Source organism: Schistocerca cancellata, chromosome 1 (assembly GCF_023864275.1).
Source record: "Schistocerca cancellata isolate TAMUIC-IGC-003103 chromosome 1, iqSchCanc2.1, whole genome shotgun sequence".
In the NCBI taxonomy this organism is placed as follows: Eukaryota; Metazoa; Arthropoda; class Insecta; order Orthoptera; family Acrididae; genus Schistocerca; species Schistocerca cancellata.
The window spans coordinates 546423774-546443386 of record NC_064626.1 but is presented as its reverse complement, the minus strand read 5'-3'; the positions used below and the strand labels follow the sequence as shown (position 1 = coordinate 546443386).

The 19613-nt window shown below is 43.6% G+C and overlaps 1 long non-coding RNA gene across 2 annotated transcripts in view; it reads right to left on the bottom strand.

The window, feature by feature from the left end:
* The window catches only part of LOC126179974 (uncharacterized), a 584069-nt gene that overhangs the window by 202195 nt on the left and 362261 nt on the right, over positions 1 to 19613 (bottom strand). For both annotated transcript variants that reach the window (XR_007536685.1, XR_007536684.1), the window contains one exon: positions 14187 to 14268. This is a non-coding gene — a long non-coding RNA (uncharacterized LOC126179974). The remainder of the gene's footprint in view (positions 1 to 14186; positions 14269 to 19613) is intronic.

Genomic DNA, 19613 nt, shown 5'->3' with positions numbered 1-19613 from the left:
CATGAATTCCCAACTCTTATCAGGTCCAACTTTTTCAGAATGGTGCAACATCACCAGGATTCGCACAAACGGTTGGTATCTGATGATGATGATTGGTTTGTGGGGGCGCTCAACTACGTGGTCATCGGCACCCATACAAAATCCCAATTTTTAAAGAGTCCAATTTTTTACACAATCCTATCGAACCACTGTCACGAATGATGATGATGATGATGATGATGATCAGGAGGGGGGAGGAGGAGGAGGAGGAGGAGGAGGAGGAGGAGGAGGAGGAGGAGGAGGGGGGGGAAGAGGAGGAGGAGGGGGGAAGAGGAGGAGGAGGGGGGAAGAGGAGGAGGAGGAGGAGGAGGAGGAGGGGGAGGAGGAGGAGGAGGGGGAGGAGGAGGAGGAGGAGGGGGAGGAGGAGGAGGAGGGGGGAGGAGGAGGGGAGAGGAGGAGGGGGGAGGAGGAGGGGGGAGGAGGAGGGGGGAGGAGGAGGGGGGAGGAGGAGGGGGAGGGGGAGGAGGAGGAGGGGGAGGAGGAGGGGGGAGGAGGAGGGGGGAGGAGGAGGGGGGAGGAGGAGGGGGGCAACTCAAGCACCCAGCCCCCGGGCAGTAAAAAAAAAAAACAAAACGGTTGAAGCTTCCTGGCAGATTAAAACTGTGTGCCGGACCGAGACCCTCCTAGCAGGAGAGCTTCTGTGAAGTTTGGAAAGTAGGAGACGAGGTACTGGCAGAAGTAAAGCTGAAAGGACGGGGCATGAGTCGTGCTTGGGTAGCTCACACACACACACACACACACACACACACACACACACACACACACACACACACGCCCGAAGGAGGACTCGAACCTCCGCCGGGACCAGCCGCACAGTCCATGACTGCAGCGCCCTTAGACCGCTCGGCTATTCCCGCGGGGCTAGTTCAGATTGTAGAGCACTTGCCCGTGAAGGCAAAGGTCCCGAGTTCGAGTATCGGTCCGGCACACAGTTTTAATCTGCCAGGAAGTTTCACATCACCGCACACTCCACTGTAGAGTGAGAATCTCATTCCTGAAACAAACGGTTGTTATCTGTTACAACAGCGAGACATAATGGGGAGCTCCAGAACGCCTTCTATGAAACCGATGTGGAGTTGAAGAAAAAGCAGTCACCCTCCTGGCACTGCTTTGCCTCGATAAATCCCTCATGGATGCCTTATAAGACAACTACGACTCACTACCAAATAACTGGAATGGCTGGTCACAGTGACCTGCATTTGCATTAAAAAAAGAACATTGGGCAAAATAGACATATGTTACTTTAGCTTAAGTTTTCAATTGTTATTGTAAGTTTTAATTTGTGGCAGTATGTGAGAGACTTCGTACAACTATCTATACACCAGAATGGAAAGGGAACTGCTACAATGGGACGTACCCGCCGTCATGCACTTCAAATTGGTTTACATAGTATGGATGTAGGTACGTAGAAATACAAAACGACGGTTTATAAGCACGTGGAAGAGCTAGAAGTTGGTGGCGAATAAACGCAGATGTGGCAGTGCGCAGGGCGTGGGGCGTTCCAACACGTGCGGCGCAGCCACGCGGAAGGCCTGGGACACGTGCTCTGGGAGTGGCAGCGCGCCTGCTACGGTCAGCCGCCGCACCATCTCCAGGCCGCAGCTCTGTGGTCGCGAGACCCCACTAGTGTCCCGGTGCGCCGTTATGCTTTAATAACGCTACGCCGCGCCACGTTCAGGACAGCCAGCGCTTTGCTCCCTCCCTGACAGCCGATCGCACTTCCTCACGGCTCTGGGATGAAATCAAATGAAACCCGACGAAAAACTGTGACAAAATATTCCTGACATGTTCCATATACGCTCATGGAAAAAAACTAGCAACAGCAAGAAGGAGCTGTGCGATATAGACGTCTGTACGTATGTTTCTACATCTTAACGATGATGTCTATTCGAATATTGCACCAGTCGCTTAAGAATGGCGCTAGTAGCGCGTCTGTAAGGATGCAAATCACGTTCGGTTTAAATACGCGCTGTAATGGTCGTGAGCGTTAGTTACCTTTGAGATTCAACGTGGTGAGTTTTGATGTTAATCAAGAATGCTTTTAAGGTGATAAATACGCCATTACAACACCTTTCTAAATTTGAACGAGATCGTGTAATACGGCTATGAGAAGCTGGATGTTCCTCCTGCGGTACAGCAAAAAGACTTGGCAAGAATGTAACCGTTGTATGTAATTGGAGGCACCAGTGGTCTGGTCTAAATGGTTCAAATGGCTCTGAGCACTATGGGACTTAACATCTGAGGTCATCAGTCCCCTAGAACTTAGAACTACTCAAACCTAACTAACCTAAGGACATCACACACATCCATGCCCGAGGCAGGATTCGAACCTGCGACCGTACTGGTCTCGCGGTTCCGGACTGAAGCGCCTAGAACCGCTCGGCCACCGCGGCCGGCGGTCTGGTCTCAACAAGACCGGGTTCCGGGCACTACCGAGAGAGAAGACCGTCCTGTTCGGCGTATGGCTCTGGCGCATCTGTGGCAGCAGTTTCAGCAGCAGTTATTGACACCACGAACTGTTACAAATCGGTATCTTCAAGGACAGCTCCGAGCCAGATGCTGTGTAGCGCGCCTTCGACTGACTCCAAGCCACAACCATTTGTGACTTCAATGGTTTCAAGCGAAAACTCACTGGATTGCAGGGTGGAGATCTGTTGTGTTTTCTGATGAAACCTGGTTCTGCATCGTTGCTAGTGACGGCCGTGTGTTGGTTACAAGTATGGCAGTTAAGGACCTGCAACCAAACTTTCTGCGTGCTAGACACACTCGACCCACACCTGGAGTTTTGGTCTGCAGAGTGATTTCGTATGATAGCAGGAACGCTCTCGTGGTTATCCCACGCACCATGTCCGCGAAGCTTTACGTTAGTCTGGTGATTTGACCTGTTGTGCTGCTATTGTTCAAATGTGTGTGAAATCTTATGGGACTTAACTGCTAAGGTCATCAGTCCCTAAGCTTACACACTACTTACCTTAAATGATCCTAAGGACGAACACATACATCCATGCCCGAGGGAGGACTCCAACCTCCGCCGGGACCAGCCGTGTGCTGCTATTATGATCAGCATTCTATGGGGTGTTTTCCAACAGGATAACGCTCGCCCACATACCGCTGCTGTAATCCAGCATGCTCTAAAGTGTGTCGACACTTTGCCTTTACCTGCTCGAACACAGGGGGCTGCCTGCAATCGAACACCTATGGAACATCAACGGACGACAGTTCCAGCGTCATCCATAACCAGCATTAACGGTCCCTGTTTTAACCGACCAAGAGCAATAGGCACATAAGTCCATACCACATACTAACTTTTGGCACCTGTACAACACAATGCATGCATGCATTCAACATTCTGGCGGTTACACCGGTTTTCACATTTGCAGCGACTTACCTTGCGCTTACATCAAAATGCAAGACGACAGGTTATCACTTAAATACGTCACCTAGACAAATATGTTCCTGAAATTTCATTATTCTACATTAATTATTTTTTGGTGTTGCGTCTTTCTTCCGTCAGAGTTCATACCGTTTATCCCTTCTAAAAGCAGTCAGGTGCTTTTCCTATGGCCTTTCGGCAGATATTGCTCGTCAGTGTGTGATCCGCAGCGGATAGAATTGATAGAAGAAATAGAGAAGATCAGAAACAGCAACGCGTTTCGTTACTGGTTCATTTAGTAAGCACGATAGCGTCACCGAAATCCTCAGGCAACTCCACTGGCAGACACAGCAAGGGAGGCGTTCTGTACCACACTGTGGTGTTCTGTTAAAATTCCGCGAGCGTACGTTCCTAGAAAAGTCAACGAAGATACAGTATTGCTTCATCCTACGTATATTTCACAAAAAACCGTAGATAAAATTAGAAAGATTCGAGGCCACACTGAAGCTTACCAACAATTTCTTTCCGCGAACCGTACGCGACTGGAAAAGGGGGAGTGACAGTGGTACACGTAATACCCTTGGCAACACACTGAATTGTGGCTTTCGGTCTATAGATGTAAATTTAGATATTTGCAGTTCTGTTTTTGAGACATTTACCTGGAGTTACACCAAAGAAATACTGCTCGCTACGTCTTTCATACAACGCCCAGCGCCGACAGAAAGCGTCGGTTTGTTTCCCTTTACGAACAAAATTATTTTTAAAGCGAAATTTTACGTATCCATTCAACAGAACGGTCCAAAATTAGAACAGTGCGGTATTTGTTTCATCGGCAGCAGTCAGCGCGAGCTTATCCGGTGCTGTCTCTGTCGTAGAACTTGTACGTACTGACAAAATAAACAGAACACTATAAAAAAATTTGGGATCGCGTATCGAACGGGTATGGAAATTCCTCTTTAAAAATAATTTTGTTCGTAACGGGAAACAAGCTGACGCGTACCGTCGACATCGAGCATCACATGAAAGACGTGATGAGCAATATTTTTTGTGTGTGTCGACGCCACCTACACATCGTAATGAGAAAATTTCAGATACCTGCCGAAATAGCAGAGAAATTGCCTGACAACTCTTAGGCGAGAAAATCTGATATTTATCTCTAAGGGCACTTCTGCATTTTTTGTTGTGTGAGTGGTATGTCCTGTGCAAAATCAGAGCAACGAAAAGTTGGAGAGGGAGGGAGGGTGAAAGGTATCTTTACAATTTATCTAAATATGGGGGTTAAAGTGTGGCCTCAACGCAACTGTCGCGTAAACGGAATGCACTAGTATATGCCGTACACCAGAGCTGGATGAAGCATGGAATGGAATTTTAGCAGTGAGAGCGTAAACAAACATTCTGACAAAAGAACATTTATCAGATCGGCAAATTTAATAGCACACATGAACTTTGTGTAGTGAGTAATATGGTGGTTGCTGTTGCCTGCAGTCTATTACGTCGCATATCAATTAACCCTAGAATTTTCCTTCGGCGTCCCCTGCAAGGTCTATGATATATGGAAGAGGAATGATCAAAGGATGGTTTAATCACAAACACTTACATTCACACGCACTTTACACACTAACAGGATGGAAAATAAATAAAAACCTTCAGCACAGCACACGTAAGTGGCAAGACGGGCTGTTCCCTTGATTTTAGCATGCGGGATAAATGAATGGCCGGCCGGTGTGGCCGAGCGTTTCTAGGCACTACAGTCTGGAACCGAGCGACCGCTACGGTCGCAGGTTCGAATCCTGCCTCGGGCATGGATGTGTGTGATGTCCTTAGGTTAGTTAGGTTTAAGTAGTTCTAAGTTCTAGGGGACAGATGGCCTTAGAAGTTAAGTCCCATAGTGCTCAGAGCCATTTGAACCATTTGACAAATGAATAAAATTTCTATTAACGTGAAATGCTATAAAAATGAAGCATAATTAAGATTCACAATTAATGCAGATACTCTACAGCGGAAGATCACTGTGACCTTGGCACAGAGAACTCTCTCATTACATCACGATCACGTGGTCCTCACAAAGTATGGACGAAGAAAGTTATCAAATGAGACGAAATGCACAAAATTCAGTCATAAAATCACGGAAATCATACCCAATGTACATGCTCTCACGAAAGGGATACTGAACAAAATGAACTGAATCACAATAAACTCAACACGGCTCCATGTGCTTGATTAACAGTTCAACTGGACTATAGCCTACACCGTCCCTGCATTTTAACGCATTTAACTCTCGCAAATTAGCAAGTAAAATTCGTCGCACACGATAATAAACTATGAAAGATGAAAGGGATCATTTACTTTGACTAGCTTTGAAAAACTTACATAAAACTCAACATTAACTTCTCATTGAAATGGCATACTTACCGCCAGTAGGTCTCACCCGACTCGCGTCCCACGGAACACTCCACGAGCATTCGCTCTCCAAACAAAACCGCTCCCCGTACCTACGGAAGTGGCCAGAGAAACCCCTATTGTGGTGCCAACCTATACGAAAGGTTCGTCCAAGGCAAACAGAAACCTCTTTGCTACCTGGTACGTGTTTCCTACATTTGGCTGTTCTAACACAGTGGCAGACTACCATACTCCCACGGATCTACACAGTGAAATCCTTGCACACACTCATTCATACATTCAACTCATCGGACAATACGAGGAAAGAAAAGATACATTGAAATATTGTACTTAAATTATCAAACATGCATGTAGGGCTCGGGCAAGTACCAATTACCTCATGAAATGTTAAACCGAAATATGGATAGTATACTGTGGCCGCCACAAACACTCAGCTGCTCAGTCTTTTCCCTTTCCTTCTTTATATCTAGGATAATAGACCATTTGCACCAACAATTCAGGTGCCACTGGCAGACAAATGAGGCTGTGTGGCATGGCAAAATCATAGAGAGGATCATGCAGAGACCCTTCAGGGGGGGAGGGAGGGAGGGATGAATGATAAGAGTTTTTCTGCACATCGAATGCATGAAAATGAGGATTTTAAAAACTCAAGGACCAACACTGAGTCAAACATCTCTATAAAGGTGGAGTAAAGAGAGTCTAATTGCAAGTGGTTAGAGTTGTCGAGTTCTGCCAGCGATTAATGAGCATAAAAGCAAGCTACCGCCCAGTATCCTTGGTGTACATTTAGTGTAGAAACTTAGAACAAAATCTGGGCTCAAATGTAATGACCTTTTTCGAGCAGAATGCCTCCATGCCAATCAGCATGGATTCTGAAAATATCGATCAGGTGGCTTCCAACTTGCGCATTTCTCAAATGGCATCCTGAAAGGCACTGATCAAGGCAGCCAGACAGACGCAACATTTGATGATTAATATTGAAACAGTATTACAGACACGCATACTCTCGAAAGTGCGACCGTATGGGGGCATCGAGAGAGACTTATGTCTAGATTGGGGATTTCCTGGCTAGGAGGGAGGATGTAGCAAGTCGTCTCGCATGGAGAGTCATCGAAAGATGTAAAAGCAACTTCAAGTGTGGCGTAGTGAAGTCAGTTGGGGCTTTCAGGAGCACGGTGGTCCAAATCCCCGCACGAAATCCTCATTTAGATTTTGCTTGATTTTCTTAAAAGGATGAAGGCAAATACCTTCACGATTTTCTCGGAAAGGGCTCGGTTGATTTTCGTCCCCAGACCCAGCTTGTCCATCGTCTCTAATAAGATCGCTGTTGACGCGCGTTAAACCCTGATCGTCTTTCTCTCATTACAATGGGGAAGGGACACAGAGATAATCATCGTCATTATCATCATCATCGTCTGCTTTCGACAAATTCGAAGCACGAACTGTTGCTTTTAAATCTTGCCCCTATCTTCTATCCCTTATTTTCTATCAAAGAACGATGTGGATGACGTATGCTACTTAGTAATCACTAATCAGATTACATGGATCATTCTGAAGCTTTTTCTGAGAGATGTTTAGGATGTCAGGCGCGTTCTAGGCACAAACTAATGATCGATTCACTACAGCGTTTGCCGAGATTTAAATGATAAAACTGCGACTTCTATGGAATGATAAAACGAGAGAAGAAGATTGTATGTCAACTTTCAGTCTAAGCAGGTGCATCACTCGCTTCTGCTGTTATTTCCAATCAGAATATGGCATTCATCGTTCCGCTGTGAAATGGAGGATACGAAAGTAATAACACCAGTGCAGTAAGTGCGTAAGACGATGTGGAACGATCCAGATTGACTCTAAACTACGGTACAGATACGCAGAGGTAAACAAAATTTCTGTAGTATTCAATAGGAATCAAAAATGAATGGTGCAGATTATATTTTCGTTGTTATTTCGAACCTCACATGTATAAGAGTTCGGTGATCTACGGCCTTCGGTTAAAGGCACAAAACAATTCCCTGGTTCGGCAGAAGTGTTGTACATTCATAACTTTATGCTACATAATGAGAACAATAAAGCTGCTCCCATAGTCCCAATAGTCAATGTCTGTGGACAGTGTCATCAAAATGTTCTGTGATCTCAGGCCTTCAATTAGCCCTGTGAGAAGATGAGTGTATGATCGTCTCGATGTACAAGATACACTACAAGGTTTATTGGTTGGTCACGGGGATATACTGCGTCATAAAGTCTATACAAAGGAGAAGCTTAAATCGGAAGAATAGGCACATTACGTCCTTTACAGACAATGAAAACAATAGCGAGCCAAGGCGGATGTATAGGAACGTGACGTATCTGCAGCGTTAAATCTTTTCTTCCCGAATAGTCCCGAGTTGCGGATGCCAGAGGTGAAGGAGAGACCGTTCGCTTAAAAGTATGAGAAACAAATTCACAAGCAATTGATAAATTCTGAAAATAGGAGACCCTACAGGAACAAGTGGTGGGAATAGGTATCAATTCTGTGTCACTTCCGGCTATAGTTTTACATTTATACAACTGTAAATGTGTGTAACATTTGGAGGAAACTACACAATAGGCACAGTGGCTCGGTTTCATTGTCCTCTAACATTGTTCTTGAAGTTCATGAGGCACTGCTACTACAGAACTTACGTACAAATTGGAAATGGCATCGCTGGCGCAGTTACAAAAGCAAGTGCATGTGTGATACAACGATAAAATGCAAAACCCGTGGTCTTCAATAGCTTCTTGGTATAGCAAACTAACCTGAAGTATGAACATAAACAAAATACATACCAGGTGAATCGTCTAATACTTAACATACCTTTTACTTCGTGAATGCTTCATGATATTGAAACGAGATGTTCAGTGAGTAACAGTACATAGCTTACCGTCCCGAGATTTTGCAGGAAGTACTTTTTTTGTGTTACGATATATATTTTTAAAGACGTTGCTTTTGACAACGTGTATACAGTGATACAAAGCTTATTAAAGTTGACTTTGAACCTTTTTAGCAAAAATGTCCTAGAAATGTTGTAAAATTAAAAGAGGCTAGAATCAGTTGGTGCGGTGTGAACAGGATGAAGTGGGTCTTTCATGCCAGAACCAGTCACTGGTAACAAGAAGACCATCATACCTGTTAATCACAAATTTTGACGAGTTTTAAGTTGTGAGGAATGTGTCAGAACTCTCCATTACACTGAAAACAACAGAGAGACCTTAACGCTATTCTTTGCATTGTGTAAGCACTCGGATATTGACAGTAACAATCTGAGGGCGAAACATGGGAGCGCGATTCTCAGCATTGTTGTAAGACGAGGTTTTCATTAGGGTTAGTTGTGAGCTCGGAGACAGAAGACGTGTCATCCTGCCCTCACGTCGGTGATGGCAGATCTAACCACACTCAAGGCGTGATTTCATTTATATGGCCAGGAGAGATTTAGATGGCTTAACTGCGCTTGAAGATGATTGTTAGTCCGATGATGATGGTTTGGTTTGTGGGGGCTCCCAACTGTGCAATAATCCCATTTGTTGCTTGTCAGTTAAAGAAGCCTCCTTATTCTGCAGAAAAATATGTTGTGGTTATTAAATGTTAATGTAACTTTGAAATTGAAATAATTTGTTAATCTGGCACGCAGCCACTACTTATAATTACAAAGTCATTGTCAGGCATTTCGCCATTAGTCTTTTAATACTTGTCAAACTATTATTGGTCATGATGATTTCTGAAGTTTTTAAACAGACATAATTTATGAAATCCTTTCTCACAAGTTATTTAGTAGTTAACATGATCCAAATAAACTCCTTTTTGTTAAAGTCTTTCTTAGTAACAATAAGCCTTAGCCGCTCCTGCTGCATGCTGCTGCGAATTGCTGTACACCACATGGAAAAAGCCTGAATCTAAAGAGGTGAGTGCAAAACTTAGGGCCACTGACACACCACAACACGTCATGTACTCTAATCCAGTAAATTCCGTTGCACAAGTCAGGTTCTGTATCACTTGTAAATTCTTATTCAAAAACGCAGTCAGGCAGCTTAGGTATTCATTGTTTTAGATTCATTTGTTCCTGTAGTTTTTCATATTTAAATACGCCGTCAGATAACTTATCCAAATATTAGTTTTAAGTTTTTCCCGTAACAATGTGTTGAGGGGTTAAATGACAGTGAAAATGACACTCATACAACACGCAGACAGTGTTAGATTCCGATTACTGATAGCTCATGTTGCTTATCGTGTGCATTTTCACAGACGAACATAGGTTATATTTGTTGTAGGTACGTTACATGTGAGTTGTGGGTAAGTTACAAAGTGTGTTGATGAAGGCCCTGTCCTGGGTACCTGGTTAGTGGCTTTCCATGCGACGGACCCTAGTTTCCGAGGAAATAGATATTGAAGTTTTATGCGTACCTCTTAATACCTACAGCGTTAGTCATATTTACCATCAAGTACAAGTAGTGCAGCGGCTGGGGTCCACGACATCACGCTGACAGTGTTAAATGCGCAAACGACGTTGACACTCGGCTCGCTGGCTTATGAGAGCGGCTGTACATGGGAAATGTCTTTGCAGTCGCTCCCATCAGGCACCGCGCCGAGTGTCAACTTGGTTTGCGCGTACAATACAGGTTCAAATCTAGCCCGTGTACTTATTTATAAATTCCATTGTGCAGCGTGTCATTACATAATATCCCTATGTCAAGAAAAATTAATGAAAAACAGTCTTTTTCGTCGTAGAAATGTCATTAATAAATCAATCATTACAGTAATTTTTTTCAAGTGTTTATTTCGTTTGTTACAGAAAAGATTACAGAATAGCCTTACTCGCTTAGCTTACGTCGCTTGCTGTTCTAAATAGAAATCCGGGCGGTGTTTGTCGCAGAAGTAACCGAAAGTCAAATTCGTAGGCACCACGCATATTTAATGAAAGTTACTGCCTTGCTGGCACACGGATTTTCCAGAATCGATACCGGAAAACACAGTTCGTAAACTTAGATTAAAAATGATTCCTCTTTTTCGGTCAACTTCGATACGAAAGCCGGGACGCTAAACTAATGGAGAATTAAAGAATGTATTTTATGGAATCTTCCATAGCAGCGATTTCTCTATTAGTTTTTAGCAGGTTAGGAGCATTTTGAATTTTTTCGTGAAAGTTTTAAGCTGCCTGCAAAAATGAACATCACAGGAGTGGCGAAGGGGAGTATATTTGGGTGAGAGAAATTTTGCTGTGCTGGTGTTCTCTTTCCTTTTATCTACAAAGATTTGATGGTATAGTGCCTGATCAGTCTGCCCTCCGCACCAATCAAGCGAACGTTATCCAAATATTTTGCGTGCTAACTACGGACCACAAATCTGAAGAAAGTGTGCTCTATTACAGCGAAAATGAGTATTTTTGAACGATTTTTCATAACAGTATTTAATGATATTCTTTTCGATGAAACTGGAAAAAAGTATGCGAATAACATTTGAATTAGTGTCTTCTGCATGATAGCCAGTACGCTATTTTCGCTTAGTCGTAACCATGGCTGACGTTTTACGTACAACACGTACACTCAAAATTTCAACATCTATTTTCTCGGAAACTAGGGGCCGTCGTACGAAAACCGCTAGACAGATACTCAGCACAGGTCCCTCTACAGCATAACTGAGACTCACCAAAATCTATGATCAACAGAGCTGATGGTCCCCTTGTAAGGTAAAACGTATTTCCTATTGGCCCTACTTCATAGGCAGAACGTCAATTACGATTTGCGTAAGGTAAAGAAAGGTTTTAGGAAAGCTATTTCAAATGTGTCTACGTATAAGTCTTCAAGTGAACAGCTTTTGTGGAAACCAACAAAGAGTCGAAAGATTTGATGAGACGACAGAGGCCTACTTGGTGGTGGTTACAGTGATATTCGATTCTAGCGGCACTGCATTTCATTTTCAGAACACTTTGAGGATGAAAGTAAAGTCTGTGGCGCAAGCACACGACGGTGTTGTCTTTCTTTGTCGCGACACTACAAAGGGGGGAGCGGTCCATCAGCCCAGCCGCCTTTCACACAATGAAAACAATCTGCGGTACAAATTTAATAGCAGGCCGTCCATGGGGGCGACCGAAAGAAGGGAAAATTGCAGTGCCTATCCGACACCTCCAGGGCCAGAGTGTAGCGCTCCACCCGCTAGACCACCGCGGTTGCTACTGCGGAAAGTCTCAAAGCCAACATTAACAAGATTTATGTCACTGGACTCATCTTTTCAAGAGCCTTCGTCCTCCGTTAAAAAATTATTTAGTTAAAAAAATACATACTTCAGTATCTCGATTGATACAACAGTTGAGAAGGTTAAACAAAACGTGTGTGTCCTCTGCATTGTGTCATTTGCCGAAAACCTCGTTGCGATTTCTTGAACCGTTCACGAAATGAAACAGGTTTACATTGACACATCCTGAATGTAAGGATATAATTTAATGACGAAAGTCAAGCTATTCGGAAAGAAAAATGTCTTCGATGCAATTGCGACTATAATTATATCAGAGCATAGCGCATACTGCACGTTAGACATTGCTTTAAGAGAAAGTTGTGCACACAACAGGAGCGTCCAGCACAGCTTGATTGTCAACCGTATATATAATATGCAATTTAGTGAAAATACACTGGCAAGAGTGAAGAAGTTATATAAAATTCCCAAATTTGTGTTTCCCTTTCATTTTCTGTCACTTCGCTGAATGCACTAAGGAAAATAAATGTTTTTAAGTCGAGTCTTAAATACTCAAAGAGACTGTTTTCAGTATGTGCTGTACCAAGAGCATGAAGGTCTCACCAGAACTTACGAAAGCAATGTTCCGTTTCTCAGTTTTTCGCGACTGCAACCTTCAATAAAAAATTCTACACACCTAAGTCCCATCACATTTACATCAACAATCAGGTAACTCCATCAGAGCTATATCTATGATGATCGAAAGTTTGAAAGTTTGTGGTTTTACGTATAAGGTAAGAAGAACATCTTTGTTACACGTTACAGCTCTATTACCCGTTACTTTGACAGTAAATACCTATCTGATGGCGTAAACACTGCAAAATTAATCGCAAATTGTGTTGTATTACTGTAGGCTGCCATGTAAAATTGAGCGGGCGATGAAGACAAAACCAACGATTCCTGAGATAGAGGTAGGAACGGAGAAATAAAGCCTTAAACTGGCCCACTCTTCGGAGAGATCAGTAGCCTGCTACGGTACTACTGCATCTGATGTATTTCACTGCAGTGACAACAGATGGAAAGTCTTCTTTGCAATGTTAAAAAGGATCGAGATTTCCGGAAGCCTGATGTGTACTGCCTTCCACGCGTTATTCATGGCACGTCTTCCGCGGAGTAGATTGTTAGATCAATCGAGGAGATGTGCAAGAAGTATCACGGACACACGTAGCTGAAACAACCAAGCAAATCAGGTGTCGGCGAACGCTGCCTCCAGCAAAATCAGGAAATAAAATAGACGAGAGCAGTATCGCAGTGTTAACAACCATGTGGGACAGTATAATTAATGAGTTTATACAAATGAAGATGTCGGAAAATCTAATTAACTGCAACAAAGGTTTTAACTGGAGCTAGGCGTAGGATCCGACACTATTTATTGACAACTCGCCTGCTGCGTCATCCATCAGGGCTGGAAAATGGCGAAAAAAATAAAGAGAAATGAGCATCAAAGGGCATACAGGGCGCCGGGAGTAGAACTCTGCTGTAATAGAAGCGCAGCACCAGCAGTACTTCACAGTGCAATATGGTGATAGCGGAATAGCTCACAGTCTTTGACGGTGACTGGGAAGTCGTGTAGGGGAGTGGAAACAGCTGTGATGATGGCCCGAAAGCACTCTATTATTTATGTAAAATTTCTTTTCGGGATTCACAATTACTGATGTGATACCCATTTTCAAAACATGACAGACTGCCGACGTAATACGCACATAACTGCTAACACTTAAACACAGCTACATCCTCCACCTGAAGGTCGATGTTTACCTGCTGTGGAAAATAAAAAAAAAAAAATCCACCATGTCGATTGCCGTCTATGTGGCGGTCGGATGCTATCTCTATCTGTGTAGTCTCCGGTTCCACGGTAAACCTCTATAGCTTATTGAATGCTACTTAATCAGCCAGAAGATGGTTAACTGAGATCGCAGACCGTGATTGTACTGGTCACGTTATTCTACACTCTAAGTGTAACCACAGATACATGTACGTAACAGTCTATTGTTGGCGAACTGCATGCAGTAAACTATTTTTGTATGACAGCTATTCTCATTGTCTTCTAACCGGTATCTTGGAAATTAACATCGATCAATCTTTTTGTAACCTTACATGATTTACACGTGAGATAAGGATTACTGTACTTACGTTCGCCGACAGTGTAGAGCTGGTCAGTGACTCCTTACTGATGTAAAGCCATCGTATATCGGTTGAACGTCGAAAACGGGTCCTGTTAACAAAACGAAACAAATATGTTCAACGATGAGCGTTATTGCACGTTTGGGATATTTCAAGTACATCAATTAATACCAGAGGCTCTGAATAGCGCGGACCGGCTCCACGCAACAACAGCCCTTTTGTTGTATGCTGTAGAGAGGCGAAAAATTGTTTTCCTTCGAAGCTCGAGACAATTTCACGCGAAGTTTGGCACGCTGTTGCTGTAATCGAGTTTGCCACCCAAGCATGAAATTATTAATGTTCATCGACCTGGTCCAGGACCCACGCGCCAGTGGGGAACTAATTACGTGCCAAAATCTGATCGCAGCGCTAGAACTAACTTCGCCCTCAACCTAAGACCGTCCGCAAGTGTTGTCGCACATGCGGGGTTCTTGAGAGCAGAGGTTAGAGAGAAGTTGGCGATTCGCCACGTAATTAAAATTAGATGCTGTATGCCCAAAATAAAATTCCGGATGTAGAGGTATAACAAGAACGGGTGAGGTATGAAGTCTTTCATAGTTAACAGAATATGGGATTAGATAACCTGAAGTGATAATATATACTGCGGTGGGCAATTGCGGTGGAAGTGTGTTGATGTAAGGCACAGCAGCCTTCCAGGTATGAGGAAGTGGTAGATTATTGGCTAAAACAAAAGAAGTGACTTAAGCATAAAACCGCGAGAGAAAAAATCACGATAACTTAAATCATATCAATAGAATTTCCTCAATTCTACAATTGAAACCAAATAGAAGAAGCACCTTCATCACCACTAACACACATGCTGTTTCCTTTGCTGTTTTAGACATTTGATCTCATTAACACGGCAGAAAATGGTAGGGAAGAAATTCATTGGAAAAACGGGGAACTTTCAGGAAGTGTGATACCTGTAACACTAAATAGCTGTTGAAAATTTAACTATTCCAGGTGGGAAAAGGGGAGCAGGGGACTGAAAGTTACTGAGCAGCTGCACAGATGTGTTTCAACAACAGCAATAGTAACTTCACAAAGCAATCTAAACTGCAAACATTAATTACAAACCACTCAATCTGGCAAAAATTTCCAGAACACGATGTCTAAACCAATAGCAATAGACCGAAGAATTAGATTAGATTTTTAAAAAATATGCGTAGGAAACATGCGATGACATTAGTCGGATCGTTTCGATGTGCAGGCATGGGCCGGCCGGTGTGGCCGTGCGGTTCTGGGCGCTTCAGTCTGAAACCTCGTGACCACTACGGTCGCAGGTTCGAATCCTGCCTCGGGCATTGATGTGTGTGATGTCCTTAGGTTAGTTAGGTTTAAGTAGTTCTAAGTTCTAGGGGACTAATGACCACAGATGTTAAGTCCCATAGTACTCACAGCCATTTGAACCATTTTTTTGCAGGCATGGGATAACTGGTTGATGGACGCAGAAACTGAGGAATTTGTCACAGCGATACAATATCTGGTAACTGAATACAGGAGCTACCTCAAGTATATCCTGAATGAGCAAGAGATGTATGAGAGCTGTAGAAAATATGGAGATCAAAAGGAGACGATATCACATATTACATCTGCTGTCTTCACTCTCTTGGCGACTGCAAAATACAGTTCTGTTGAACGGCTGTAGACTAGTTTGTTGGAGAATAGATTTAATATATTGATAACTCATTGTTTAAACCATTATCGTTATATCAGTAACATTTAAAGGTAAACCAATACGGAACAATAATAATAATAATAATAACGGTGAAGAAAAATATTCTATAAATTAGATAAGGTACTTAATTCGTATCATACATTCATAGCGACGAGGATCTCGTGAATGCGGAATATGTCATACAAACGAAATGCAGGTTAGACCTAACATATCTTAAACTGATAAACTGAAATGCAATGTTGATTCTACAGGTCACAATTGAAGGGTTTCTCAGCGATGTCGAACAAGTCAAAAAGTAGAATTACAGTTATATTTTGTAATTAATACAGCTGTGGAAAACATCTCAATACATACCTATGAAAGAGAATAAGGTAATTGCCATGCCACTACAGCAAAGCTTCATAAAAAAAATTTACAATATGAAAGTCGCCTAGGTGAGGTGTGCGTTTCCTCCGCTTGTCGTTTCTTCCTGGAGTGCTAGTCTCTTAAGGTCTGCAGGAGAACTCAGTGAAGTTTGGACGGTAGGAGAAGTGACAGCGGCGGAAGTAACTCTGTGGATGCGGGTCTTGAGCGATGCTTGGTAGGTCAGTCGGTATTGAACTGGCTCGCGACAGGCGTAGGTGCCACGTTCGAACCTCGGTGCAACACAGTTTTAATCTGCGACTAAATTTTACACTTGTGCTGTTCTGAACATACGCCGACGTCGAGTGTTATATAGACTTACCTCCTGTACTATAACATCGGTACAGTGCGGCGCGGAAGGGGCAGAATAGTGATCGTCATCATGATAGTAACTAAAAGGAAAGTTACTTTCTTGAAGAATAGAAAAAAAGATTCTAACAATGTTAGAAGTTTATTGCTGCTATACAGCGACTAAATTTTCACGGCCTCAGAATAATAAATAGGAATAAAATTTATGCTAAAACTTTCGCTAAATCAACAGAATGCGCCTACTAGCAGGTACTGTCCTAGCATGATACGCAGGGAAACCTGCAGCAATTCAAGAAGTGTTTTAGATTCAATTAAAACCAGCCGCTTCTTGTGAGGAAGCATTTTCCGATCCATTTGCGGTCACGATTTTGCGAAGATCGACCTTTTTCTCATCAGCTACCTCAAATAAAAATCTTACATGAGCTTTGTTGGTGTCGTGAGCTACTTATGCCGGAGTTAGAATCCCAGAGTCCACTAAGCCCTTGATGCGCATCAATTTTTATGTCATGCGCCGGCCGTTTTTGGCAGTGAGAAAAACATCAAAGTGAGTGATAGATCCAAAGTATTGTTAAACAGTGACGCGACACCAATATGTCTGAAAGGCATGTCTCAATTCAAGCCGAGTCCACAGATACGGCCATCGCTCGGGGCATGCCTAGCTGACGAAGAAACTAACGCCAGTGTCCGCCGCTTAGCTGAGGCCAGCACGGTAGCTCAGCGTGTTCGGTCAGAGGGTTAACTACCCTCTGTAATAATAAAAAAAAAAAAAAAAAACTGAGTGAATGGATCAGCAAAGAACTTCAACGGCTGTCACGAGACGTCCGACCCGAACAAATACAATGAACAAAATGAGATTATTTTAAAAAAGAAAAAATGGTAACGTGCTTGCCTCCCATGCATCGGGCCCGGGTTGGAGATTTTCTCCGCTCGTGGACTGGGTGTTGTGTTGTACTCACCATCATTTCATCCTCATCACCGGCACGCGAGTCGCCCAGTGTGGCGTCGACTGTAGTAAGACTCGCACCCGCCCGCCGAACTTCCCCGGATGGGGCCTTCCGGCCAGCATTGCCATGCGATCATTTCATTTCATTATGTATAAAGTCATAGACGCCAACCTGGCTGTGTGTGTATGGCAACATACCGCCCGCGAATCTCGTCAGTAAAACCTCAGAAATTTTAGCATTCAGAAGCTAAGGATAAAGGTACGTATTTTCTAGCGAATCAGGTGTTAGCGCGATAAAATTGAAGCGGCCCGCCGGAGACGGTATCGCCAACCGTGTTCCGTTTGGTTTCTTAAAACCGAACATGAGAGCGATACAAAAACTGGTCGTGGGACGGTAGTAGGGATCGAACCCGAGCCAAAGGCTGAGCAGCCTCGCGCGCTATCATCTACGATATGAGTACAACTGACAGTAATAGTATCTGGTGGGCTGCTTGAATTTACGCGCGCAAAGGCCTGATTGGTTAATTTCAATGCTCATTAACTCTGAAACGGGACAACATAGAATTTTTCTCCAGCAATTATCTGTCAGCACAAGTTTTCCGAACTGTTTCTGGGCACCCTGTATTGTTTACGTCTGTATCAAATGACGTGTATCGAACTTTTGTATTTCTTTTTGAGTCATCGGTCTTCTGGCTGGTTTGATGCAGCTTGTCATGAGTCCCTCTCCTACGCCAACCTTTTCCTCTCTCAGTAGCAATTACACAACCTACGTCCTCAAATACCTGCTGAACGTATTCCAGTCTATGTTCCTCTACCGTTTTTACCCACTAGAGCTCCCTCTAGTACGATGGAAGTTATTCCCTGATCTCTCATCACATGTCCTGTCATCTTGTCCCTTCTTCTGCTCAGAGTTTTCCATATACTCATCCTCTCGACGATCCTGTGGAGAAACTCCTCATTCTTTACCTTATCGGTCCACCTAATTTTCAACATTCCTCTGCAGCACCACATCTTTACTCCCTTCTCTGCCGGCCGGAGTGGCCGAGTGGTTCTCTGGAACCGTTCGACTGCTATGGTCGCAGGTTCGAATCCTGCCTCGGGCATGGCTGTGTGTGATGTCCTTAGGTTAGTTAGGTTTCAGTAGTCGTAAGTTTTAGGCGACTGATGACCTCAGAAGTTAGGTCCCATAGTGCTCAGAGCCATTTGAGCCACTTTTTTACTCCCTTCTGTTCAAATGGCTCTGAGCACTATGGGATTTAACTTCTAAGGTCATCAGTCCCCTAGAACTTAGAACTACCTAAACCTAACTAACCTAAGGACATCACACACATCCATGCCCGAGGCAGGATTCGAACCTGCGACCGGGCGGCCGCGCGGTTGCACTCCCTTCTGTTCCGGTTTTCCCCGCAGTCCATGTTTCTCTACCAGATAATGCTGTGCTCCAGACGTACATTCTCAGAAATTACTTCTTCGAATTAAGGCCCATGTTTGACGCTAATGTATTTCTGTTGGCCATCTTTACCATATTAAATTGATGGGGATCTCTGTGGTATACAGCTTCACGTGCTGCAGCTAAACGAAAACCTTACGTTATATTAGACGCTATCAGAGTACATCTGGACCATCATGAAGTGATTTAAGTAAAGCAAGGGAAAGGTACTGATATCTGGGTGTCGCTTTTGACGAATACGCTTGCAATGACTAACCACATCACTAAGCAATCTGGTTCAGTGAGAGATGCACTGCTCTACCGTAGACAGCACAGAACAAAGTGGGGTAGGCGGGTTAAACTATGCACAAACTCTGAATAAATGATTATCAGAAAATGGCAATGAGCTCCAGCAGGGTTCAACAGGCAGAAGAATACAGTAGGAAAATGGAATAAAGAGCAGACGGGTTTTTAAAACTCTTGTTCACAAGACAGCGAAGAACGGAAAAAATTCCTCATATCTCCGATTCGCTTGAAGCCAGCTACATAAATATTAACAATCACTCGGTTTATGCATGGAAAATCTATTTCTTGGATTACTTCGCCAGCTGCCACTTTTCAGTAACATTGAGCAGA